This window comes from Elephantulus edwardii, unplaced genomic scaffold, assembly GCF_000299155.1.
Source record: "Elephantulus edwardii isolate Elephantulus edwardi_28Jun2011 unplaced genomic scaffold, EleEdw1.0 scaffold00371, whole genome shotgun sequence".
In the NCBI taxonomy this organism is placed as follows: domain Eukaryota; kingdom Metazoa; phylum Chordata; class Mammalia; order Macroscelidea; family Macroscelididae; genus Elephantulus; species Elephantulus edwardii.
In genome coordinates this window covers 1091748-1119143 of record NW_006400121.1, presented here as the reverse complement: position 1 = coordinate 1119143, position 27396 = coordinate 1091748, and the positions used below count along the sequence as shown (strand labels likewise).

Genomic DNA, 27396 nt, shown 5'->3' with positions numbered 1-27396 from the left:
ATGGGGAAGAGCAGGGATGAGCGTCATGTGGTTAATCAGCATCCACATCGACTCCGGCGCACAGTCACACGGAGCACGCTCGGTAAGTAGGTGAGTTCAGTGAGTTCAGGACTTTATCCACTGAAATAGTATTTTCACAAACAAAAGCTAAGCCAATCCCATCTTTTCAGAGCTAGAAAACAGAAGGAAAAGGAAAATTAAATGCTAATATTAGATCAGTCCAGAAGCAAGATATAAATAAGAATTATAATTATTCATAACAGAAAAGTGTTATTCTTTTATGTGCAAGTATTTTGGCAAATGATGTCTTCACTGATGTTTCAAAAGAAATGAAACCTTATAAACAGTATTTCTGTAGTTTTAAAAAGTTTATAAATCGATTATTTGTGAAGTAGTGCTTCCAATAGAAGCCTTCTCTCTTTCATTCTCTCTTTAGTCCCACCCAGGGATATATTTCCAAGATTTCCTTTAATTTTTTATGCTAAAAAGAAACTCCTGCATAGCAGACATGCTGACATATATACTCTAAACAGAATCACTTTTCATAGAAAAATATTTATTTCTCCACGGCACATTCTATCATATAAGGGACTTTACATTTGGGGGTTTTTCATCTATTTTGTTTTATTCATAAGGGGTCCCCCCCCAATAGGCAAGTAGTGGTTTCAGTTAATCAGCTGAATCTCTTCAAAAATAAAGTCAAGGATTATCTGTCTTTTTCAAAAAAGTGGACTGAGTAAGCTTAGTCTTGTTCTTTCTAGCCTTAGGTTCCTTTCTTTTCTTTTTCTTAATTCCTATCATCCTCCAACAACTAGAAAAGAAGAAAGACTGAAATAAACACTTGCTCCAAAGGCATTTACCTTGGAAAGGTTTTGTTCTCACAGATAAAAGTCTATCAGAGCCAGCATCCCCTGAGGGCTGATTAGTGATGCATTTACAAGGCACAGACCCAAGCTCTTGCACTCAAATGTTCTTCCCATAAACTGAAAGGACAAGGAAGAAGGTCAGAAGAGGCCTTTCTCGGGATACAGATCATGTGTTACTGTAAAAAAAAAAACCAAAAAAAAACCAAACCACAACAACAACAAACCAAACCAAACCAAACAAACAAAAAAGAAGACTTGGGGGGTTTTGTGGTTCTTTTTTCTTCTGAGCATCTTACTAAAGCTGACATTTTGATCACATTTTTTACTTTTTTATGGGAGATCCTTGCATCCCTTGCTCAAAAAAGGTTATAGCAGGGGCACAGACTAGAAGCCTCTTCAGAACTGTTGATAGCAAAGATTCAATTACTTAAAAATCTTAAGTCAGCCACAATGAAGCACCTCTCCGAACTCACTTGTTCTGTTGTTAGGCACCATCTCGTTGATTCCAACTCATAATAACCCTATTACAGTAGAACAAGACATTGGCAGGTCCTGGGCAATTCTCACAATCTCTGTTGTGCTTACCAAGCTCAGTGTTACAGCCACTGTGCCAAACCCACACTGTGCAACTTCTTCACTACCATTGAGTCAGAATCAGTTCATAACTGACTTCCCAGTGAGTTTTCAGAGGCTGTAAGTTGCATAAGAGAAGACCAATCAGCTTTCTCTCATGGAACATCTGGTGGATAAGAACCACCTGACCTACATTAGGATGATTGGAAGCACAACTTCTTAACTATAAGGCCACCATCACCAAAATCAAAATAATTGGGGAAAATAATTAAGTTTTGTAAGAACAAAATCGGATGGACAACAGACTTATGAAGAAATGCTCAACATTATGAGATAGAGATGCAAATCAAAACCATAATGAAATATCATTTCACCCCAGTAGCAGTGGCAAAGTTTAGCAGGGCAGCAAGCAGTAAATGCTCGAGAGAACGTGGAGAGAAAAGAACTCTTATACACAGTTGGTGGGATTGTAAAATGGTACACTCTGGAAGTCAGTTTCACATTTCCTCAAAAAGCTGAATATAACCTACAACCAGGAGAGAATAAAATAGATAAATGGGTCCTTTTAAGAATAAAATCCCTATGTTGTTGTTCGTATGTGCCGTTGAGTCTTTTGCAACTCATAGCAACCCTGTGTACAGCAGCCCTAAACCCTGCTCTATCCTGTGCCAATCGCATTGCCTCTGACACACCCATCCCGATTACCCCAGTCACTGAATCAATCCACCTCATAGAGGGTCTTCCCCTTCTGCGCTGTCCCTCCACTCTACCCAGCATGATGTCCCTCTCCAAAGACCTGTCTCTCCTTGCAACATGTGCAAAGTATGTCAGATGAAGCCCCAGGATCCTTGCCTCCAAGGAGTAGCCTGGTTTAACCCCCCTCTAGGATGAATCTGTTTGTTTTATTGGCAGTCCTTGATACATTCAGTACTCTTCTCCAGCACCACAGCTCAAAGGTGTCAATTCTCCTTCTGTCCTCCCTAGTCATTGTCCAGCTGTCTGATGCATAACAAGTGATTGCAAAGACCATGGCCTGTATCAGGCACACCTTTGTCTCCAAAGAGACACCGTTGCTCTTGAGTACTTTAGAGAGGTCCCTAACTGCAGACTTTCCCATCGCAATACGTTTTTTTATTTCCTGGCTGCTGGTGTCAAGAGTGTTCACTGTGGAGCTGAGCAAACTGAAGCTGTGAACACTCTCAATCTCTTCACCATCCATCCTGACGCTACCAATTTGTCCAGTGGTGAGAATCTTTGTCTTCTTGACATTGAGCCTCAGTCCATACTGAAGGCTGCAGTCCTTGACCCTCTGCAGTAAGTGCATGAGGTCCTCCTCAGTTTCAGCAAGCAAGGTTGTGTCATCTGCATAACGCAGATTGTTGATAGATCTTCCACCAATCCTAACGCCACACGTCTCCTCACAGAGCCCAGCCTCTCAGACAAGCTGCTCTGCATACAGGTTGAAAAGGTATGGAGATAGGACACATCCCCGGCGCACACCCTTCCCAATTTTGAACCATGCAGTGTTTCCCTGCTCTGTTCTGACGACTGCCTCTTGGTCCAAGTATAGGTTTCGCATTAGCACAATTAAATGTTCTAGGATTCCCATTCTTCTCGGAGTGAGCCACAGTTTGTTATGATCCACGCAGTCAAATGTCTTTGCATAATGAATGAAACACAGGTAGACATTCTTCTGGTATTCTCTGTTTTCAGCAAAGATCCATCTAACATCGGCTACAATATCCCTAGTACCACGACCCCTTCTAAACCCAGCCTGGACTTCTGGCAGTTCTCTGCTGATGTACTGTTCTAGTCATTTTTGGATAATCTTCAGTACAATCTTGCTTGCATGTGAAATCAATGCTATTGTTCTGTAGTTTCCACACTCAATTGGGTCACCCTTCTTTGGAATGAGAACAAATATAGATCTCTTCCAGTCAGTTGGCCAAGTGGTTGTTCTCCAGATTTCTTGGCACAGCTTGGTGAGTACACCTCTATCTATGCAGCACAACCAAAAACTTCCCCAACAGGGTAAAAAGGAAAGCCACAGACTGGGAAAAAATATTTGGTAATGACATGTCTAATAACATACTGCAACAGGTTTGGAAGCAGGAGTGTCATCTACTTCCTAAATAACGTGCCTCTGAAAACTCTATGAACTTTGATAAATGTTGATAGTTGTAGAGGGGCTTCAGGCCTTTTGTTCATAGGGTCACTATGAGTCATATACAATTAGCAACAATGATATATCTGATAAGGGAACTATATCTAGAATTTAGAGAATGCTCCAGCGTCACAATAAGATAAAGGTAAACAACCCAGTTGCAAAAAGGGCACAAGATATGAACAGACACTTCACCAAAGAAAACATTCAGATGGTGAACAAACACATGAAGACATATTCAAAATCCCTAACTCTAAGAGAGGTGCAAATCAAAACAACTATAAAATATCATCTCATCTCAGTAACAATAGCAAAGTTCAACAGAGCAGCAAACAACAAGTGCTGGCAAGGTTGTGGAGAAATTGGAACCCTTCTTCACTGTTGGTGGGAGTGTAAAATGGTGCAATCACTGTGGAAGGCAGTATAGTACTTTCTCAAAAAGTTGGAAATAGAAATACCATTCGACCCAGCAATTCTACTACTGGGAATATACCCTAAAGAAATCAGAACTGCCACCCAAACAGATATATGCACACCGAAGTTTATAGCTGCATTGTTAACAATTGCAAAGAGATGGAAACAACCAAAGTGCCCATCAACTAACGAATGCATAGAGAAGCTGTATTATATTCACAGCACTGTAAAACAAGGAACTCATAAAATATTGTACAAAATGGGTGACCCTGGAAGACATTATGCTGAGTGAAATATCTTAGTCAAAAAAGGACAAATATTGCATAATGCCACTGTTATAAAACAGGATTGATATGAGGGTTGGCGGTAAATTAAGAAAGAAGGGGATAAATAATGTGCACTGCATTGAAACAGATGAGGGAAAGGACTGTTAAAAGGAATAAATTATTAGGCATTATTTGCATGACAACAGTTCAGAATAAGAGCTGCATAGAAAAAGTGGACTGCAGGAGGGGTGAAAGGAAATTGTGTGATGATGAAAGACCTAATGCCTTTCCATAACTATCAGTTCATACAGTTTTTCAGAGGCATGTGGTTTAGGAAGTGGATGCCACTCCTGCTTCCAAAACGTCTTAAACTGGGAGCTCCAGCAAACACTGTCCACCATGGGCAGCCATTATGGCATTTGACCCCCAATGGCACAAGGTTCAGCATCACAGCAAGCTCAGTTGACAGAGGAATGCTGTACAACTTAGAAGAATGTTCCTCCAGAATAAAAGAACACAAGACCCTTGGGTCCAAAAGACTTTTAAATATGAGAGAGAGAGAGATATGGATGGATAAGAGAGAGAGAGAGAGAGAGAGAAGGCCTGAAGCTTTTCTATAACTATCATATTGATACAACATGAATTTTGAAAATATTCTGCTAAATGAAAGAAGCCAGATGTAATAAATAAGTCACATGCTGTGTGAGTAATTTATATAAGGTATGATGAATCAGAAAATCCGCGGAGACAGAATAGAGATTGGTGCTTGCCAGGAATTGGAGAGATGGAGGGTAACTGTTGAATGAGCACAGGGTTTTCTTTTGTTAGTTGCTGTCAGTGCCTTCACGTTGACTCCTACTCATTACAACTCTGTACACAACAGATGGAAACCTTTCTCACTCCTGCGGCATCCTCACAAACTCTGTTGTGCTTTTAAACCCATATTTTGCAGTTACTGTGTCAATCCATCCCAATTAGAATGGATTTCCTCTCTTAAGCTGACCATCACCTTTCCAAGCACGATGTCCTTTTCCAAGTATTGGCCTCCCCTGACAACATGTCCAATGTGTGTGGGATAAAGTCTTATGGTCTTTGCTTCTAGAGGTTACTCTGGCTACACTTGTTACCATATAGGTCTGTTTGTTCTTTTGGGAGGCATGAACATGTTCGTTACTCTTTGCTAAGACCATACCACACAGCTCTATTTCTCACAGATTTCTGTGTAGACACTTTGTCCTCACTTATCAACTCTCTCATTGTCCAAACATTTCACATTTACAATAGTTAAAAGCATGCTATCCAACTATTTTTGTCACTACTGATGTAAGTCTGGCAGTAGTAAATGCCAAAGCAAACGGCAAGAACAATTCTAGCTGTGACTGATAGCTAAAGTTATATATCAATTTGTCTGGATCATGATACTCAATACTTTCACAGTTATGTGATGATGTAATTTGTCAGCAGTGTACTGATGTAATCATTCTCCATTTTGTCATCTGATATGGTCATCCTCCAACTTCCTATAATGTTGACTTTACCTAACACCCTCATCTTTGGAAGCTAACTCTGTTGGTAAGTGACAAGAGTCTGTGTGTATGTATACCACATAACACACACACAGAACTGTGTAGCACTTATTATCCACAATATGCTCTGTGAAATGGGTCAGTCTATTATTTGAACAATTCGTCTGTAGGGCAAGGGGTTCCTGCCGAAGGGCCACCATGAAACACATTTCCAGTTATCTCTTACTGTGGATAGCGCAGGTGAGCACTCCTCCAAATATCTCCCAGCGATCACAATGCTCTGTGCCAAGTTGGCTGTAAATATTAGTTCACCTAAGAACCTTCCTGGGGAGGAGATAGCCAGGGCTGGAGCACCTGAGGCAAATATCTTCCCATTACCACCTTGTGAGGTCACATCAGCAAAAAGAAGACTAGATCCACCACATCAAGGGAGCAGAGATCCAGGGCTGGGAGTCTGGGGCTGGGGAGTCCAGTGAACTCCTGTCTCAAAAGAAGAATCGTAGCTAGCCCTATAAGATGCTAGCACTAGAAGAGGCTGAGCTTGCACTCATACATGTATGTGTTCAGATGCTGCCTGAGTGGATGTAAAACAACACGTGCGTTGTGTATGTGTGTATGTACCAAAACCCGCTGCACAAGGTCAATTTAGACTCATAGTGACTCCATCGGACAGAGGAGAACTGCCACACCAGGTTTTCAAAGCTGTAAATCTTTAAAGAAGAACTGCTACGTCTTTCCTTCACAGAGCAGCTCATGAGTTCAAACCACCAATTTTTTAAGTCAAGTGCTCTAATGACTGCATCATCAAACCTCCTTATGTAAGCAGTATATAGTCTATTAGATTGTTAACTGACAGGCTAGCAGTCTGAATCCACCAACTGTTCCACATGAGGAAGAGGAGCAGTCTATTCCGATAGGATTTGGAGGGTTATCATGAGTGGGAGATGACGACTTGAGGACAGTGGGGGGCTCACTGTGTGTGTATAAAATTTAATTAAATGAACACACCCAAGAGGCACCTTGAAAGACATGCCTGGCCATCTGCTTCTGACAAATGACAGCCTTCTACCCTGCACAGAACATGCTAGGAGTGTGAATTAACTCAACAACATGTGTGCACGTGTGTGCACATGGAGAACAAGAGAAAGACACTTAGAGAGCCAAGGTTGTCACAAAGGAAAATAAAAAAGCTGACTGAGGAGCTAGAGAGTGTCAGAGACAGGGGTGTGATTTTACATGGGATGCCTGGGGAGAGCTAGGGGGGCGAGGAAGCATCTCTGGGGAGGTGGCACGTAAGCAGGCTTGAATGAAGTGAATGGAAGCATCATGTAGATAGACATCTGGGGAAAAGAACTTCCAGCAGAGGGAAGAGCAAGCCCAAGGTTTGGAGATGCTAGTTCAGTGAAGGGAACCCTTTGGCAGGAGCAGTGAGCTGAGGGAGCAGGACCAAGGCTGATTCCTCAGGGCAACTCAGTAGAAAGAACTCTGGACCCTAAGGCAGCAGAGAAGAAGCAGTGGGACAATTTAAGCAGAGGGCAGAGGTGATCTGTTTACCTCCAAAGCTAGGATTCTCTCTACTCTCCTGCACTTCCATCTCCAGAGTAGGCAATTCCTCCTTTTACTTGTGTAATACCTGCTTCTCTGAAGCCTATTCTAGCGTCTGGATTGTGTTGACCAGGGGCCAACTTCCCTAACTTCAGTTTTGTAACAACAGGGTCATTGAGGATTGCCATTGTTACCCTTTCTTCTGCCCAATCAAAACTCACGGATTTCTTATCTCGTTCATGCAGAGAAGTTTTGGGAATCCACTCTGGTGCACCAGGCATGCCATGTAAATGAGAACAGGCTCAGTTTCCAAGACAGACAGAGTCCCCTGCTCTATGGCTTCTCTGGGCTAAAACATTCTTTTACCTCACAAATCTTCACTGAGCCTCTATTAGTCTTCAGATACTTCCAGGCATCAGATAAACAACAACAAACAAAATGAAGCCCCTCTTGAACAGCTTTCTGTGTATTGTTGCTTAGTCAGGAAGGGAGGGTTCTCCGTTGGTTGATAGAGATTGAAACCAAGCATTTGCTTTGAAGTTTATACATTTATTTATTTTTTAATATTAAGTAGTAACATTGAAGGAACACAAGTTTTATGTTGACCTAGAGAGAATGTGTTTTTAAAGACTGGCAGAGAGGAGCTTTGGCCATGCGCTCCAATAGTATCACAAGCTCAATAGTCATTAATTCGTTCTTGTATTAATGATATTACTAACTTAATAGTGATTTGTTCTGCTCAGAGCTAAGTTACTACAACTTACATGGGATTCAAACAAAGAAAAATAAAATGCAAGTGGTCAAGAATACACTAAGTGAAATGCATACTTCAAGATATAATAAGAGAACAGAAGTAGAAAGTGTTCTTTCTTCTCCTTTCATCTCTTATCTTCAGTTCACAAGACAAGGCAGGTCAGCTTGTCCTGGTCTCCTGACATCAAAAGTTCCAGATGGTCAATCTTTCAAAGTGCCCTACTTCAAACAGGTGGAATAGTGATTAGGTTTAATAATCAATTACCCTAGCAATAACCCAAAAGAAAATAAGCAAAAGAGCAAAGAAAATATAGTGGTTGAATGGGGGAGTCAATCCATCTTATCCAGGGCCTTCCTCTTTTGTTCCGTTGCTCCACATTTCCAAGCATGATGTCCTTCTCTCTCTCTCTCTCCATATATGTATATATATAATTTCTTTGTGGGTGTGTTATCTGGCATCAAGTCAGAACTAACTCATAGTCAACTCCCAGAGGATTTTCAAATGAAATTAAGCATAAAGGAGGAAATTATCTATGTTTCTCTTATGGAACAACTGGTAGATTTGAGCGAGTGGCATAGTGGTAAGGATTTATATTGTCAACCCAAAGTCAAGCAAGCAGTTGAATCAACCAGCTATGAGAGAAAGATGAGCAATCTCCTCTTATGCAATTTACTCTGAAAACCCTCTGGAGGGTCAGCTATTACTCAGTTCATAACAATAAAGTACAAAACAACATTATATATATATATATATATATATATATATATATATATATAGAGAGAGAGAGAGAGAGAGAGAGAGAGAGAGAGAGAGAGAGCAAACAAAAGCAACATATTCAGAAATGTCTTGGGTTTTTGGTTAGCATATTTTTTTCATTCACCAGAGATGAAATCTCTGTTGTTGATGATCATTATCTTCACAAGATTTTGTGCCTTTTTTTAAAAATTATAGACCAAGACAGATTCACATATAATTACAGTTTTTAGGGTCAAGGTACAGCCTCAGAAACCCAGTAGAATATCAGCTATGAGCTGGTTCCAACTTAAGGGAGAAAGAGAAGCCATGCAAAGGGCTTAGACAGAGAAGACAATTATTTGATCTTCCATCTTTCAAGGGCCAGTAAGTAGCTCCCTGCTTCCAGAAACAGTATAAATCTAGCAACTCCTCAGAGAACAAAGCCTGCAAGAGGGACAGCCCAGATGGTCAAATACCAGACTGATGTCTGAGAAAGGTGAAACTGGGACATTTTTACCCTTCAGCTGTTCAAAGAGACAACATGCATGCATTCCACTCGGCCCCAAATAGGTGAAGGCATTCATAATCAAATGGTCAGCTGGTTAGCTTTGGACAGTGTTCCCCTATCCCTTTACATTCTTGCCTCTCTCCTTTCTTACAATTAAACCCTCCCTCCCTCACTTGTTCTCCATGACTCACACCTTTTACAATTGTTATTAAGGAACTCACTAGGAGCTTAGCTTTGTGCTTGCTATCATGTGATTATAAAGACATTCAACAAAGATGTAATCCCAGACTTAAATTGCTTACATTCTAGTTGGAAAATAAATACAAATAAGAAAGGCATTTCAAATCTGTACAATGGTGACAGGCATTATGACAAGGGTGTCCAAAGTATGATTTAGAAGAATTTGTGGAAACATTTGTGATAGTGGCCTGGACTGGCTAGAGGGTCATTCCAGGGGAGACAAGAGTGAAATATGAACATGGTGGTGGGAAGATCTGTGTCTTCCTTATCTGGTTTCCTCAGAAGTCACAGCATTGATGTTTGTGTGTCCAGATGAGAGTAATTTGTAATGCTGGGTATTTATTCTTCTTCTTGGATGACAGAAGATACTCTGAAAATTGCACTAGAGAGCTCAAAAGTCAAAACAATGAGAAACACAGAAGTGAAGGAAATGAACAGAAGATTTTAAAGGGCAGTTTGAGAAGACAAAGCAAAATATTATCATGAAATGTGCAAAGAACTAGAGCTGAAAAATAAAAAGGGAAGAACTCGCTCAGCATTTCTCATATTAAAAGAACTTGAAAACAAATTCAGGCCTTGAGCTGTAATACTGAGAGATTCTATGGAGAAAGTCTAGATCTTTAGAATGATCTAGGAAGCTTCAAAAGAAGATGGAAGGAATACAGGGAATCAAAAAGAAAGGACTGACACAGAAATATTTCAGAAAGTACCATATAAACAAGCTATTGGTAACAAGCAAAGAAGCCAAGTGGCACTGAAGGTATTGGTGAAAAATAAGGCCCCAGGAATCAATGTGATACCTGTTGGCTTGTTTCTACTATCAGATACAGCCGTGGATGTATTCACCAGTTTATGCCAGGAAATATGGAGGACAGCTACACCAATTAACTGGAAAAGATGCATAATTGTTCCTATTGCCAAGAAATGTCATCTAACAAAGTGTGGAAATTATTGAACAATATTATTGGTAGCATATTGCTGTTGTTGTTGTTGTTAAGTGACATCAAGTTGTAGGTGACTCATAGCAACCCTCTGAATGCAAGACCTGAACCCTTGTATAACTTTGGTTGTTTCTCCATGTTCATAGAGTTTCCGGAGGCAAGCCATTTCTGAAATGCATGATTAATAGCATGGGTAAGCAAAATATTGCTGAAGATTATCCAAAAACCACTAGAATAATACAATGAGTGGGAACAGTCTGAAGTTCAAGCTGAATTTAGAAGAGATCATGGCACCAAAGCTATCATTGCTGGTCTCAGATGTATCCTGGTTGAATGCAGAGAATAACAGAAGATTGTCTATTTGTGATTTATTGAGTATGTAAGCATTTAACTGTATGGATCATAACAAATTATGACTAACATTGAAAAGAATTGGAATCCAAGGACACTTAATTATGTTTATAGAAAACCTATACCTACACCCAGAAGCTGTTTATTGACCCGAGCAAGAAAACACTGCATGTTTTAAAATTAGGAAAGGTATGCATTAGGGTTGTAGCCTTTCTCTACCCCGATTCACTCTGTATGTTGAACAATTATTTGAGAAGCTGGACTTCATCAAGGAGAATATGGGATCAAGATTGGAAGAAGAGCATCAACAACATGCATTGTGCAGATAACACATCCTTGCTTGCTGAAAGTAGGGTGAACTTGAAGTGCTTGCTGCAAAGATCAAGGACTACAACCTTCAGGATGTGTTGACTCTCAACATCAAAAAGACAAAAATAAAAATAAAAAAGACAAAAATCCTTACTGCTAGCAGGATAAGCAACATTATGATGTTGTTGTTGTTGTGTACCGTCAAGTTAGAACTGACCCATAGCTGACCCACAGGTGGGTTTTCAGAGGCAGGTGGTGGTCTCAAACCGTGTGCCTTTGGGATTGCAGTGTAGCTTCTTGACTCTAGAAAAAAATCTTTACCACTAGCAGGATAAGCATCATTGTGATAGAGAAACAATTAATTTTACTTTATCAACTTCATCTTACTTGAATCCACAATGTAGCCTTAGGACCAGCAGTCAGGAGGTCAAGAAACATTACATTGGGAAAATCTGTTGTCAAGGACCTCTCCAAATTACTGAGGAGTAAAGATATCAGTTTGAAGCCAAGGTCTTTTAAATCACTTGCCAAATATCTTAAAGTTCTAAAATGAATAAGAATTACAGAAGAATTGTTTCCTTTGAATTGTGTTGAAGAAGAGTGCTAAATATTCCATGGACTGTCAAAAGAACAAACATATATGTCTTGGAGAGGGTGCAGCCAGAATGCTCCTTAGAATCAAGGATGGCAAAGCTTTGTCTCACATACTTTGAAGCTGTTGTTAGGAAAGGTTATTCCATGCTTAGTCATCATGCTTAGAAAGGTGGAGGGTCAGTGAAAGAGAGGAAGACACTCAACCACATGAATTGATACAGTGACTCCGTCAATGGTTTGAAGTGTGTCAGAGACTATGAGGATGGCACAGATAGGACAGGGTTCAGGTCGGCTGTTTTTAGAACTACTCCCAGTCATACTCTGCTCAAAGGTACCTAATAACAACAAAAACAGAGGAAAGGATCAAAAATAATGCAGAATGCTTCATATCTGCTCAGGGAGAACTGGAATAATTTAGCATGGACAGAAATCACAAACGAGTAGTATCAGTGAGAGAGAGAGAGAGAGAGAGAGAAAACCAAAACAAAAACTCCTCAACATGAGAAACAAATGAACCGAGAAGGCTCTTTTAGCTGTGAATTCCACTTGGTTTCTACCCTCATGAGACAAATATTTGTGGATGTCATTCACTATGCTCACAAAACAACTAGAGGAAAATTGCCCTGATGCTAATAATTCCATCTTGCTCCTCTCTTCCTCCCTTACTGGAGAAAGTTTGGCTGCCTTCTGGGTGTGCTGTGGTTTTCTGCTCACATATCTCACCTGTTCCTATGTGGCTTCAATGAATATGCATAAACTCTGAATCAGAAAACTAAATGGGCACCGTTCTAAGAATCTAAATGTACCTCAAAGATTCACAACCAACAAATGTAAGCCGAGTAAAAGTGAGAGGTGCCTTCTTTTGTGATCTCATATAACACCTACGTCTTCTCACCCTCATAATGGACTATTGTGCTTCTCTGAGCTCCATGACTCACCAATCCTTGAATATAGATTGAATTCGTTCTTTTGGAAAGGAACTGGAGAAAAGTGAGGGGAGGGAGCAGCTGTAAGGAACTGTTAAAGATGTACAATGTTTCTGAAAGTAAACGTAATTTTCCTTCAAATATATGATTCTAAAATGTGGCATGTTGGGGTTCCCCCCACTTGTTTTACTAGTATGTGATTGAGCTGTGGCATCCGCTACCCTCATTGCTGCAGTTGGTTCAAGGCTGAAAGACAAGGAATTCTGCCGGACAGGTAATTAAGAGAAGTGACAGGAAATAGCACTTGACCTCTTTGAAGGTAAACTACATTTTGGAAAACAGTCTAAATCTAATTTCCCCAAACCCCAGATGGCAAAACTATGTGTAGCATTGTTCTGAGTTAGGTTTCTATTAAATTGGTCTTTCTTTGCCTCCTATTATTCTTTCAATTTTTACTTTAACCTAAGGAGGGAACAGATATTCTGCACAGCCTGCATTTGGAACACAGCAGTTTCTGGGTCAGCGCCAGACTGAAGACCTGGAAACATCGACTGGGAATGCAGATGCCCTGACTAGAATTGAGAGTGGATTTACGAATGCTAGAAGAGCAAATGTTCACACATGATGCTGAACAATGAAGGACGAAAGCAACAAGCAAGTAAGATTTCAGCAGTAAACAAAAGAACATCTGTTTGCCTCGCCTCAAGAAAGAGAAGAAGAAACAAATTTCAGCTGCAAATCTCTGAGGAATTGCCCTAATCTTTTATTACTATTAGACTAGGTGATCTGCTTCCAAAAGGTCTCAGCCTTGAAAATTCTGTGGAGCTTCATGAATCTAGTTTGTACTCATAGAGTTTCCATGAATTAGAGGTAGCTCCAATGCAAGTAGTATGGAAGCCAAGTATCTTATGGGTGGGAAAAGAGTTCATTTTCAAAAATTTGCTCTCTCTGAACATCCAAGGGCCATATAACTCAGATCCTCACTTATTCAGTTTTGGCCACAGTTGCCACTGGGAATGAGTTAGTTGATGGTAAGTGGCTGATGGTCAGTCTGTCCATCAGCCCCAATCACAACCTGTTGTTGTTGTTGTTATGTGCCCTCAAGTTGCTTGCAATTCATAGTGACCCTATGTACAACAGCCCTAAACTCTGCTCTGTCCTGTGCCAATCACTATCTCTGACACTCCCATCCCGATTACCCCAGTCACTGAATCAATCCAATTCATAGAGGGCCTTCCCCTCCTGCGCCATCCCTCCACCCTACCAAGCATGATGTCTCTCTCCAAGGACCGGTCTCTCCTTACAACATGCCCAAAGTATGTCAGACGGAGCTTCAGAATCCTTGTCTCCAAGGAGCCACCTGGTTTAACCCTTTCCAGGACAAATCTGTTTGTTTTCCTAACAGTCCATGGGACTCTCAATACTCTTCTCCAGCACCACAGCTCAAAGGCATCAATTCTCCTTCTATCCTCCTTGGTCATTGTCCAACTCTCTGGTGCATAACAAGTGATTGGGAAGACTATGGCCTGTATCAGACGCACCTTAGTCTTCAGAGAGACACCACTGCTCTTTACTACTTTGGACATTTGCATTTTATTACCATCTTCTTTCTCTTCCCTTGAAAAATATAAACAACTGCCATCAAGTCCATTTTGACTTATGGTGGCCCCTGAATGTCAAAGTGGAACTGCACTTAATAGATTTTCAGTGGCTAATTTTTTGTAACATATAATAGCAAGCCTTTCTTTGGAGGTGCCTCTGCTTGGACTTGAACTTTAAATCTCTGAGTTAGCTCTCAAGGGCAGTAACTGTTTGCACCATTCAGGGATTCCTCCTGTAAATTTTGACTCCTGAGATTGAAATGAGCACGGTTAGAAGAGGCTTCTTGGCCCAGTCCGTGTTTAAGGGAAACTCACAGTCCACTGTCAGACTCGGTTTGAGTACACAGTGATTATGCTCAGTCGTCCCGTTGTGTGTGCCTGCACAGCCGGTAGGGAAGAATGACAATCACAGTTCTAGAAACTTTGTGAGGAAAGAGGAAAGAAAACCCAACTAACCTCTCACACAGGTCCTTTGCTTTGTTTTCAGGCACTTTACATTAAATATAATAAATTAAAATTGTGTTCCGAATATGGGAGAATTCTACCTGTTGTCTCTAGAAGTAAAGTTGTACATGAAAAGTTATTTTGTATTCCCCCCCCCAACTTATGACAGCTCTGTAGAAAGGCAAGATGGCAACAGGCTTTGGGAGCTACTTTCCAAGTTTTGATTTATTCATTACATTTTGGAAGTGACAAGTAAGGTAATGGTGTTCCATTTTAATGTGTTGATGGTGAGACCTATCTGCTCTCCCTTAGAAGAAAGAGGAGTGGGTACTAACGTCACATCCATCAGCAGAGAAAGCTAGATGCCTCAGTGGACCACTTTTCTGTACCTCCAGAAGTCTTCTCATAGAAAGTAAACAAATCTTCTGGAGAAAAGAAAGACTTCCTCTTCACCTCTTCTACCTCATGAAAGGTCTATACCATATTCTCTGAATCTCTGAGGACATTCAAACTTTCCTTTTTAGATCAGGGGGGTACCCTTCCCCAGAGCATGACAACAAATACCTGTGATTGCATCTTAAGCTTTTCTCTTTGACTAAGAAAGGATCTCCAATTTAAAAATTCTTTATTAAAATTCAGAATCACCCCACAAAGATGATAACTTACATTAGCGGCAAGGTGGTAAAATCTCATCTCTCATACTTTAGATATATTGTCAAGAGGGGCCAGTCCTGGAAAAAAGACATCGTGCTGGTAAAGATAAAGAGCTGACAAAAATAAAGACCCTCAATGAAATGGGTTGGCATAGTGACTGTATCAGCAGGCTGGAATATGGTGGAGATGATGAGGATGGTGCAGGATAGAACAACAGTGGACTCTTGACATCAGACAACATCAACACTACCTTAAATATATTAACACTTCAGCAGGAAACACCACCTGGCAGTAAGAAGCTGCAACAAAAGAAAGGGTGCTGGAAAGTGAAGCAATTGACTTGGAGGAAGGTGGAGAAGACTAAAGGGAAGCAACAAACCAGTCACAGGACAGGAGAAAGTCTCAAAGATTTATTCAGATCATTCAGTGAGTTGTTGTTGTTGATTACTTCCGAGTTAAGGATGATTCATCACAACTCTGTGAACAAAAGGCCTGAAGCACCTCAACAACTATCAACATTTATCAAAGTTCATAGAGTTTCTGGAGACATGTTATTTACGAAGTGGATGCCACTCCTGCTTCCAAACCTGTCATAGTATGTGATTGTTGCGATGTATAGCAACCCTATGTACAGCAGCTCTGAACCCTTCCCTGTCCTGAGGCAACCCCCATCGCCCCAGTTATTGTATCAACCCATCTCATCTGGGGTCTCCCTCTCCTGGGCTTTCCGTTTACCCTTCCAAGCATGATGTCCTTCTCTAAGGTCTCAGTGAGTAGAAGCTCAAAACTGGACAACTCTAAAATAGTTCTTGTCTTGCAAAATCCTGGTAAAGAAAAAAAATGGAATAATGCATATTTTAAAACTTTATACTGTGAAATGCTTTATCAGTATTGGATATTATGTTGCTATTGTTGTTATGTGCCGTCAAGTCGCTTGCTACTCATAGCGACCCTATGTACAACAGCCCTAAACTCTGCTCTATCCTGTGCCAATCGCACTGCCTCTGACACACCCATCTCAATTACCCCAGTCACTGAATCAATCCACCTCATAGAGGGTCTTCCCCTCTTGTGCCGTCCCTCCACCCTCCCAAGCATGATGTCCCTCTCCAAGTGCCTCTCCCTCCTTACAACATGTCCAAAGTATGTCAGACGAAGCCTCAGAATCTTTGCCTCCAAGGAGCAGCCTGGTTTAACCCTTTCCAGGATGAATCTGTTTGTTTTCTTGGCAGTCCAGGGTACACTCAATACTCTTCTCCAGCCATTGTCCAACTTTCTGATGCATAACAAGTGATTTCAAAGACCATAGCCTGTATCAGACACACCTTAGTCTCCAGAGTGACACCATTGCTCTTCAGTACCCTGGAGAGGTCCCTAACAGCAGACTTTCCCATCGCAATACGTTTTTTGATTTCCTGGCTACTGGTGCCAAGAGTGTTGACCGTGGAGCCAAGCAGACTAAAAATTGTTAAAAATCTCAGTCTCTTCACCATCCATCCTGATGCTGCCAATTGGGCCAGTGGTGAGAATCTTTGTCTTCTTGACATTGAGCTTCAATCCATACTGAAGGCTGCAGTCCTTGACCCTCTGCAGCAAGCATTTCAGATCCTCCTCAGTTTCAGCAAGCAGGGTTGTGTCGTCTGCATAATGCAGATTGTTATACAAATGCATTTTTTTTAAATTTATATTTGGGTTCTAAAACTGGCCCTTTTTTGCCACATAGAATCATCTTTCCTGCTTTTGGCTGTCAGCCTTTGTTCTTTGGAGAAAAGATAATTTATATGTTTTATAAAAGATGATTTTTAAGTATTTCATTGTAGAAGCCGTGATAGCTCTTAAATATTTTCAAACGAGTGAGTGGCAACCAGTGATTTCTCAACTATGTAAATATGTGCACCAATGTATGTTGTATGCATGTGTATGAGAGACTAATGGGGCTGAGAAATAGGGCAAAATGGAAACAATTTGATAGATCAGGATAAAGGATATTCAGGAGTTCTTGCTCTATCCTTGAAAGTTTTCTGTTTGAAGTTCAATTTTGAGAGAGAAGAAGACAGACAGACAGACAGACAGACGCCAGTCTAGGAATACGGATGCCTGCTGTCTGGCCTGACTCACTTCTGTGCAGAAAAGAGCTGGTTCTCTACTGTTTCACCAGAATCTCATTAAATGCCTGCTACTCAGACTGTTCTGGGCACCCAATGATTTCTCTCCTCATTACAGAACTCCTACAGGGATTTCTATTCCTTTCATTGGGATTTGTTCTGTTTTTATTTTTAATGATTTGGTCTCAGAGTTTCAATACTGGAAGCCACCTCTTTGGGGAAGTATAAATTATCACTTTAAAATAGGAAGAAACCAAGTAAAGAACAAATCTAGACCGTGTCTTTGTTGGTAGGCTTGGCATGAAATCACAGAATTTTATGCCACGTCTGTAAGGGAAGTGAGTGAGTGATGAGCATAATACTTGTGCCAACCTTGAAATTGGATTATTTTCCTCCTTGGAAATAGAACTGCTGGCATAACACTGGCTTTCTGAGGGAATGGCAGCGGTTTGTTTATTTCCCCACTGCCTCATCCTGTCCCCTGAGCAGTAGTTTGGAAAGACGATGATCACACATGGAGCACACACATACATCTTCCTGGATGTTTTAGTAAAACCAATAACTGCAGTAGATTTTAGGGGGGGGGGAAAGCATAACCAAACCTAATATAACTGCAAGGAAAGCTAGGAAAAAAATTCCAGATTTAAAGAAGTATATTAATAGGGATGCTTTGGGGGTTTGTTTGAAGAATTTGGGGAATGGGAATATTTCAATCTTTTTTATCCTGCTCTTTCAGCCCAGTCACCATTGTTTCTGGACTTTAAGAAAAATTAATTTATTCTGGACTGTCACAAGATTTCAACTACAAGGCAATTATCATTACCTTATGTGATAATAATTTTTTGTTGGTGGTGTTTTTTGTTTGTTTTGTTTTCTTGTTGTGTGCCATCGAATCGGATCTGACTGGTACAGGAGGAGATTGCCCCTCCTTCTCCAAAAGAGCATCTGGTGGATTCGAACTGCACATCTTCAGGATTATATTGTAACTTCTTGTCACTAGGCCACCAGAGCTCCCCTATGTGATACTACTTTATGATGCCTGACTTTTCATATGTCATTAATTAAAAATCACAGATTAGATAATCTATTATGTGTCAGGTACCATGGGACAAGACTCAAATATGACTTGATTTTGCCAATAAGTTATTTTGAAAGTTGACAATTTCTTTTTGCCAGCAATATTAAAGGCTGCATAAATGGATATTATACTCTGGCAAATGTAAGGTTTTGTAAATACAGCACTTCTTCTAAGAACTGTTAGTTCTTCTTTATCTTACTCACTGGATGGCAAGCTTCCAAAGACGGGAACTGTCTTTTATTCATCTTTGTAGGTCTAGTGCCAAATATAGTGCAGGAGCACATGATAGATGCTCACTATGTGTTCATTAAACAAGTTAATCCTCTGAGGATATTTGAGGATACAGACCTCAAGTAATATAACATTACATACAAAAACATTTCCATAGAATTCATATTTTACATTCACTAGAACATGTAGTCTATCGCCTCCAAACCCACAAATCCTTAAAACTGTACAAGAAGACAATGTACATACATTTGTACATACTCATGTACAATTGCACAATTTCACATTGCTCATTCCCCTCAGACCCCTTGCTCCAGCCCCCCAACCATATAAATATTTTTGAGCTTTTTTTTTCGTCTAAAAGGAATCTGATGATGTAGTGAGCATGTTGCACTGTTAACTGAAAAGTCACAGTTCAAATCCATCACTTATTCTACAAGACACAGATGGGTAGTTTCCACCTATTAAGATTTACATTTTCAGAAATCTACTTTGAACATGTTGCAAGGAGGGAGCAATCCTTTGAGAGGGATGTCATGCTTGGGAGGGTGGTGGGACAGCACAGGAGAGGAAGACCCTGGATGAGATGGATTGATTCAGTGACTGGGGTAATGGGGATAGGTGGGTCCGAGACAGTGAGATTGGAACAGAGTAAAGCAGAGTTTAGAGCTGTTGAACATCGGGTTGCTATGAGTCACAGGAGACTTGACAGCACATAACAACAATAACAACAATGCTGAGTTGATTTAAGTTGGAATCAGTTTCACAGCAGTGGTTTGTTTGCTTGGTTGTTTGTTTAAAAAACTTAAACTATTTCTTAGTCAAGGGTAAGGATAGAGGTCATTCTGAGCCCAAGGAGTTGAAGTCTTTGAATGAATAGCATACACATGTTACATATTGTTTTAATTATGGCTTCTTCACATATAACAATTTACTTTGCCAAAAAACATCTTTTTCAGGTGTAACTGGGATTCAAAACACATTTTTAACTAAGATTTATGGTTGGAGGTTGCACATTGAGCAGCTTCAGTGTAAGAATAAATTCAAAATATATGTTCTATTGACTAACAGAGTTGCTTCATGTCACCAGTGAATTTAAGAAAAATAACATGTGTAAAGACCTTAACTATATATAATTTTATCTTATTTTTTTTTTCTAGTTCAAGAGTTTCAAGAATGTAATTTATTGTTCTGGTTACATAATCTGAACACTGAGGGTAAAATAGCGTTGTAATATTTTTGTTGGTTTTTTCTTGTTGTTTGGGTTTTTCTAAAATTGATATTTTAATAAAAGTTTACAGAAAACTTGAGTTTCCATTCATTCAATGTTGCACATTGCCCCCCCCCAAAATGGTCCCCCCAGTTCGTGTTTCTTTTTAAAAAGATTCTTTCATTGTTGCACAACTTCCTCCCTCCCCTCGCCCTGAAGTCCACTTTGTTAGGTACCTCTTATTCTGGACTGTTGTCATGCAAATAATATGTTATCATATCTTTCTTTTAGACAGCTCTTTCTCTCATTTATCTAAATGTAGTGTTCATTATTTATCCCTTCTTTTCTTAGTTTCCCCCAAACCCCCATGTCAGTCCTGGTTTATAACACTTTTATGTCATATTTGTCCTTTTGAGACTGAGATATTTCACTCAGCATAATGTCCTCCAGGGTCACCCATTTTGAATAATATTTCATGAGTTCATTGTTTTTCAGTGCTGCATAGTATTCTATTGTGTGAATATACCACAGCTTTTCTATCCTTTATTAAATGATGGGCACTTGGGTTGCTTCATTCTCTTTGCTATTGTGAACAATGCAGCAATAAATATGGGTGTACATATATCTGTTTGGGTGCCAGTTCTGGTTTCTTTATGGTATATTCCCAGTAGTGGAACTGCTTGGTCCAATGGTATTTCTATTTCCAACTTTTTGAGAAAGCATCATACTGCCTTTCATAGTGGTTGCACTATTTTGCACTCCCACCATCAGTGAATAAGGGTTGTAGTCTCTCCACAAGCTTGCCAGTATATTTTGTTTGCTTAACTATAATTTTAAGAGAAGAATTATCATTACATTTGTGACCATGGCCCAAACTTCACAGAGATAAATTTTTGTGCTCACAAAGTTAGTACTTTAATGAGCAGCAGATATTTTTATGGCTATCTATGGGCATAATTGTAAAAAAATTAAAATTCATCAAGTATCTATGACTATACTCTGTACTTGAGGTTTGAAATCTGGTTCTGGTGAGACTATGGGTGTGATGTTTACTACCCATTGGCTGTGAGTTAGTCGTATTTGACTTCCTATTTTAAAAGGCAATTGGTCACCAGTGTGGGGCTGGAATTTCAGGTGGGAAATATTCTGAAGCAGCCTGACTCTACAGAGGTTTGATTTCTGGTTCTGGTGAGACTCTGGGTGCAATGTTTACTAACCATTGGCTGTGAGGCAAAGGAAGGTGATTTTAATCTGTCGCCCTCAGGCCTTGTTTTTAATTGTTTTGGGGCAAACGTTCTTCTAAGTAGTGTATCGTTGGTCTGTCCATTTGCTGTACAGAGGTAACTCGTGGTTGCTGTGATGCTAAACGCTGTGACAAATGAAATAATAGTTACCCAGGGTGGACAGTGTTTGGTGGAGTCCCCTTATTAAAACAAGCTTGGAAGCATGAGTGGCATCCACTTCTGAAATAGCTTGCCTCCAGAAATTCTATCAACTTGGAGAAACGATGAAAGTTATACAAGTGTTCAGGTTTTTCATTCATAGGGTCCCTATGAGTCATCTATGAATCGACGGCACTTAACAACAACAACAACTTTGTACATGAGTGTTTAGGACTTTAACAATATAATGTTGTTGTTGTTGTTGTTAGGTGCTGTGGAGTTGGATATATATAACTCATAGAGACCTTACAAACAATATATCTGAACCTTGTCCTATCCTATGCCGCAACACACTCAAGTCCTTCACTGCAGTCACTGTATTAATCCAACTGGTTGAAGGTCTTCCTCTCCTTCACTGTCACACCACCTTTCTAGGCATGATGTCCCTCTCCAAGAAAAAAACTTTCTTAGCAACATGCCCTAAGTATGTGAGACGAAACTTTATCATCTTTGCCTCCAAGGAACACAAAGGCTGCGCTTTCTCTAAGACATATCTGTGTGTTCTTTTGGCACTCTATAAAATATTCAAGACTCTTCTCCAACACCACAACTCAAAGGCATCAATTCTTATTCAAACTAGATAATGTTATCTTTAAAATGTTATACAGGTTTTTTCCCCTACAATGTTCTAAAATGCTCATAATAGAAAGACATTTTTTAACCAGACTCTAAGGTGGCTCCAGAGATCTCTGTCCCCTGTTATTCACTCTCTTGAATAGCCCTTTCCCACCTTGTACCTAGGATAATCTCTGTGATCAATAAGTATAACACAAATGATGATATGCCACACTTCTTTATATTATTAGGTGCCAGTGAGTTGACTACAACTCTTTGTTATCATATGAACAAGAGATTGAAAACTTGCCGTATCTTGCACTATTCTCATAATCTCTCATACTAAAGCACATAATTGTGGTCAGTGTCAAGCCATCACATTGAAGGAGCTCTGGTGGCTTAGTGGTGAGGAATTGTGCTGCCAACACAGCAGTACATGGTTTGAACCCAGCAGCTGCTCCATGAGAGAAAGATGGGCAATCTCCCTCCACATGACTTATAACCTCTGAAAACCCAGATGGTCAACTATGGTCAGTTCCAACTCTACAGTGCACAACAGCTACTTTTCCCAGCATGATGTCTTTTTCTAAGGACTGGCAAAGTATTTGAGAAGGCATTTACTATGCTTTGAAAGAAATAGCAAAAATAGGAATACATAGTATACCAATTGACATATTCCAGTTAAGAGATGCTGCCCTGGACATGCTCACCAAGTTGTGCCAAGAAATCTGGAAAACTACCACTTGGCCAACTGACTGGAAGAGATCTATATTTGTTCCCCTTCCAAAGAAAGGTGACCCAACAGAGTGTGGAAACTATAGAACAATCTCATTGATTTCACATGCAAGCAAGATTCTACTGAAGATTATCCAAAAATGACTGGAACAGCACATCAGCAGAGAATTGCCTGAAGTCCAGGCTGGGTTTAGAAGGGGTTGTGGTACTAGGCATATTGTAGCTGATGTTAGATGGATCTTGGCTGAGAGAAGGGAGTACCAGAAGAATGTCTATCTATGTTTCATTGATTTTGCAAAGGCATGTTTGACTGTGTGGATCATAACAAACTGTGCCTGACCCTGAGAAGAATGGGAATCTCAGAACACTTGATCGTTCTAGTGCGAAACCTATACTTGGACCAAGAGACAGTCGTTATAATAGAGTAAGGAAACACTTCATGGTCCAAAATTGGCAAGGGTGTACGCCAGGGATGTGTCCTGTCTCCATACCTTTTCAACCTATATGCAGAACAGATTACCCAGGCAGCTGGGCTCTATCAGGAGAAATGTGGGGTTAGGATTGGTAAAAGATCTATCAACAATATGCGTTATGCAGATGACACAACCCTGCTTGCTGAAACTGAGGAGGACCTGAAGTGCTTGCTGCAGAGGGTCAAGGACTGCAGCCTTCAATATGGATTGAGGCTCAATGTCGAGAAGACAAAGATTCTCACCACTGGACCAATTGGCAGCATCAGGATGGATGCTGAAGAGACTGAGATTGTTCACAGCTTTAGTCTGCTTGGCTCCACAGTCAACGCTCTTGGCATCAGCAGCCAGGAAATTAAAAGACATATTGCGATGGGAAAGTCTGCTGTTAGGGACCTCTCCAGGGTACTGAAGAGCAATGGTGTCTCTCTGGAGACTAAGGTGTATCTGATACAGGCCATGGTCTTTGCTATCACTTGTTATGCATCAGAGAGTTGGACAATGACTAGGGAAGATAGAAAAAAAATTGATGCCTTTGAGCTGTCGTGCTGGAGAAGAGTATTGAATGTACCGTGGACTGCTAAGAAGACAAATGGGTTCATCCTGGAGAGGGTTAAACCGGGCTACTCCTTCGAGGCAATAATTCTGAGGCTTCGTCTGACGTACTTTGGACATGTTGTAAGGAGGGAGAGGTCCTTGGAGAGGAACATCATGCTTGGGAGGGTAGAGGGACAGCACAGGAGGGGAAGATCCTCTATGAGGTGGGTTGATTCAGTGACTTGAGTAATCAGGATGGGTGTATCAGAGACAGTGCAATTGGCACAGGCAGAGCTGACTTTAGGGCTGTTATACATAGGGTCGCTATGAGTCTCAAGCGACTCGACGGCACATAACAACCACAACAACAAAGCATCTACTCTGATTGCACTTCCCTAGGATAGATTTGTTTGTCTTTTGAAAATCCATATTATATTAAATACTCTTTTCCCACACCACAATTCAAGGGCATTTGAGTCACCTCTCACCTTGTCTCTGCCACTCCCTCATTTTTTTCTGCTGCTCCAGTTTGGTTTTCCTCCTTCCTTCTCCTTCAATATGCCATGTTTGTCATTGCTTTAAAAGTGTTGAGCCAGCTCTTTTTTCTTTTAGTAATAATCTTACTCCAAATATTGCAAGACTACCACATGGCAATAACAATCACCATCTCCTTTTTTATAGCATTCAGTATGAATTGTACCTCAAAACAAAGAAAATAAAACCCCTCACAACTAGTCTAATATGTAGTATCAAAATAGATTGAGAAAAGATTAAAGCAGTCAAATATTTCCTTTTACTTCTTTTCTTTTACAATGTCGATGGGAGCAGCAAATAAGACATCAAATGATATAGTGCATTATGAAAATATCCTGTCCAGGACCTCTTTAGAATGCCACAGAATAAGGAAGTCAGTTTAAGGACTAAGGTGTGCCTGATCCAAGCCATGGTATTTTAAAATTGGATCTTAAAGTTGTACAACGAATAAAGAAGACTAGGGAAGAATTTATGCCTTTGAATTATGATGTTGGAGAAGAGTATTGAATAAACCATAGACTGCCAAAAGAACAAACAAATATGTCTTGGAGAAAATGCTGCCCGGATACTCCTTACAGGTAAGAATGGTGAGTTTCTATTTCATATACTTTGGGCAAGTTGAAAAATGGCCTCATGTTTGGAAACGTAGAGGATCCATGAAGCAGAGGAAGACTCTCAAGGAGATGTATCAAAGCATGGAGGAAATTTTGAAGATGGAGAAATATTGGACTTGATCTTGAGCTGTTGTGTATAGGGCTGATATGAATTGGAATCCATGTAATGGTACCCAAACCAGACCAAGTGATGACTGTGGAACAGACCATCAATTACTCATGTTCAAGTTTGAGCTGAAGTTGAAGGAAATAAAACATGCACACACACACACAAAAAAAAGCCAACCCCAAAATAAGACCTTGAGTCTATTCTATCCGAATTTAAAACTCAATTTAAGAGTAGATTTGAGGCATTGAACACTAATGACTGTAGACCAGATGAGTTGTGGGATGACATCAAAGATATCATCCATAAAGACAGCAAAAGGTCATTACAAAGACAGAAGAGAAAAAAAAGACCAAAATGGATGTCCGAAGAAGCCCTGAAAAATTGCACTACAGTGTGGAAAAGTCAAACTAAAAGAAGAGATGATGAAGTAAAATCGTTGAACAGAAGATTTGAAAGGACAGTTTGAGAAGACAAAATATTATAAAGGAATGTGTGAAGAATTGGAGAATAAAAAGTGAAGCAATTCCTCAGCATTTCTCAAAAGAACTGAAAAGCAAACTCAAGCCTCAAGTAGCAATACTGAAAGTTATTATGGTCAAAATCCTAAATGATCTAGGAAGAATCAAAGAAGAAAGAAGAGCATAAGAGACAAAATGGGACCAAAGTTAGAAACTCTAGCTTGTAGCATAAATAGGCTTGTAAATAGAGTCAGAAATACAGTGGAGGACAAACATATTGTAAATATAGTCAGAAATATAGTAAAGGATAAAATTAATGAATGGGACTTTCTAAAACTCAAGTCCCTGTGTGCATCTTAAACTTTTCCCAGTAGAATGAAAAGAAGAAGAGCGGGGGGCGAGGGGACATCTTGGGATCCGAGAGTGGCCCTGCCGAGGAGGGTGCCGTGGACACCAGGTCCTTTCTCAGAGCGATGGGCTGCGGAGACTGAGCTGCCGCCACGACTGGAGGGTTGTTCATCTATCATCCCAAAGGAGAGGTGCTCATCTCCCGGGTGTACCGAGAGGACATGGGGAGGAATGCAGTGGGTGCCTTTCGGGTCAATGTTATCCATGCTCGGCCCCAGGTGCGCAGTGTCATCACCAACATCGCTCGTAGCAGTTTCTTCCATGTGAAGCGGTCTAACATCTGGCTGGCGGCTGTCACCAAGCTGAATGTCAACGCCGCCATGGGCTCTATAAGATGTGTGACGAATTCCTCTGTAAGATGTGTGACGTAATGGCTGCTTACTTTGGCAAGATCAGTGAAGAGAACATCAAGAACAATTTTGTGCTCATTCATATACGAGCTGCTGGATGAGATCCTGGACTTCGGTATCCACAGAACTCTGAGACGGGGGCGCTGAAAACCTTCATCACTCAGCAGGGCATCAAGAGCCAGACAAAGGAAGAGCAGTCCCAGATCACCAGCCAGGTGACGGGGCACATTGGCTGGCGTCGGGAAGGCAGCAAGTATCGGCGGAATGAGCTCTTCCTGGACGTGCGGGAGAGTGTGAACCTGCTCATGTCTCCGCAAGGGCAGGTGCTGAGTGCCCACGCGTCAGGCCGGGTGGTGATGAAGAGTAGCATGCCCGAGTGCAAGTTTGGCATGAATGACAAAATTGTCATCGAGAAGCAGGGCAAAGGCACAGATGACGAAACAAGCAAGAGTGGGAAGCAATCAATTGCCATCGATGGTTGTACCTTCCACCAGTGTGTGCGACTCAGCAAGTTTGACTCTGAACGCGGCATCAGCTTCATCCCACCAGATGGAAAGTTTGAGCTCATGAGGTATCGCACCACCAAGGACATTATCCTTCCTTTCCGAGTGATCCCGCTGGTGCGGGAAGTGGGGCGCACCAAGCTGGAGGTCCAGGTGGTCATCAAGTTCAACTTCAAGCCCTCATTACTTGCCAAAAAAATTGAGGTGAGGATTACAACTCCACTGAACACAAGCAGGGTGCAGGTGATCTGCATGAAAGGCAAAGCCAAGTACAAGGCCAGTGAGAACGCCCTCGAGTAGAAGATCAAGAGAATGGTGGGCATGAAGGAATCGCAGATCAGCGCTGAGATTGAGCTTCTGCCTACCGACGACAAGAAGAAATGGGCACGACCCCCTATTTCCATAAACTTTGAGGAGCCCAACAATTCACTCTTACAGGTGCCATTCACACCTTCTGGCCTCAAGATGCGCTACTTGAAGGTGTTTGAACCAAAGCTGAACTACAGGGACCATGATGTCATCAAATGGGTGCGCTACACTGGCCTCAGCGATATCAATGAGACCCGCTGCTAAGCTGCTCAGAGGCAGCTAGCCTGCCTCCCCACCCACTCTCGTCCATAGGCCCAGGCCCCCAGCTACTGCACATCAG

At 40.9% G+C, this 27396-nt stretch overlaps 1 pseudogene; it reads left to right on the top strand.

The window, feature by feature from the left end:
• LOC102844473 lies at positions 1 to 27320 on the top strand (annotated as a pseudogene).
• Positions 27321 to 27396: the final 76 nt, after the last annotated feature.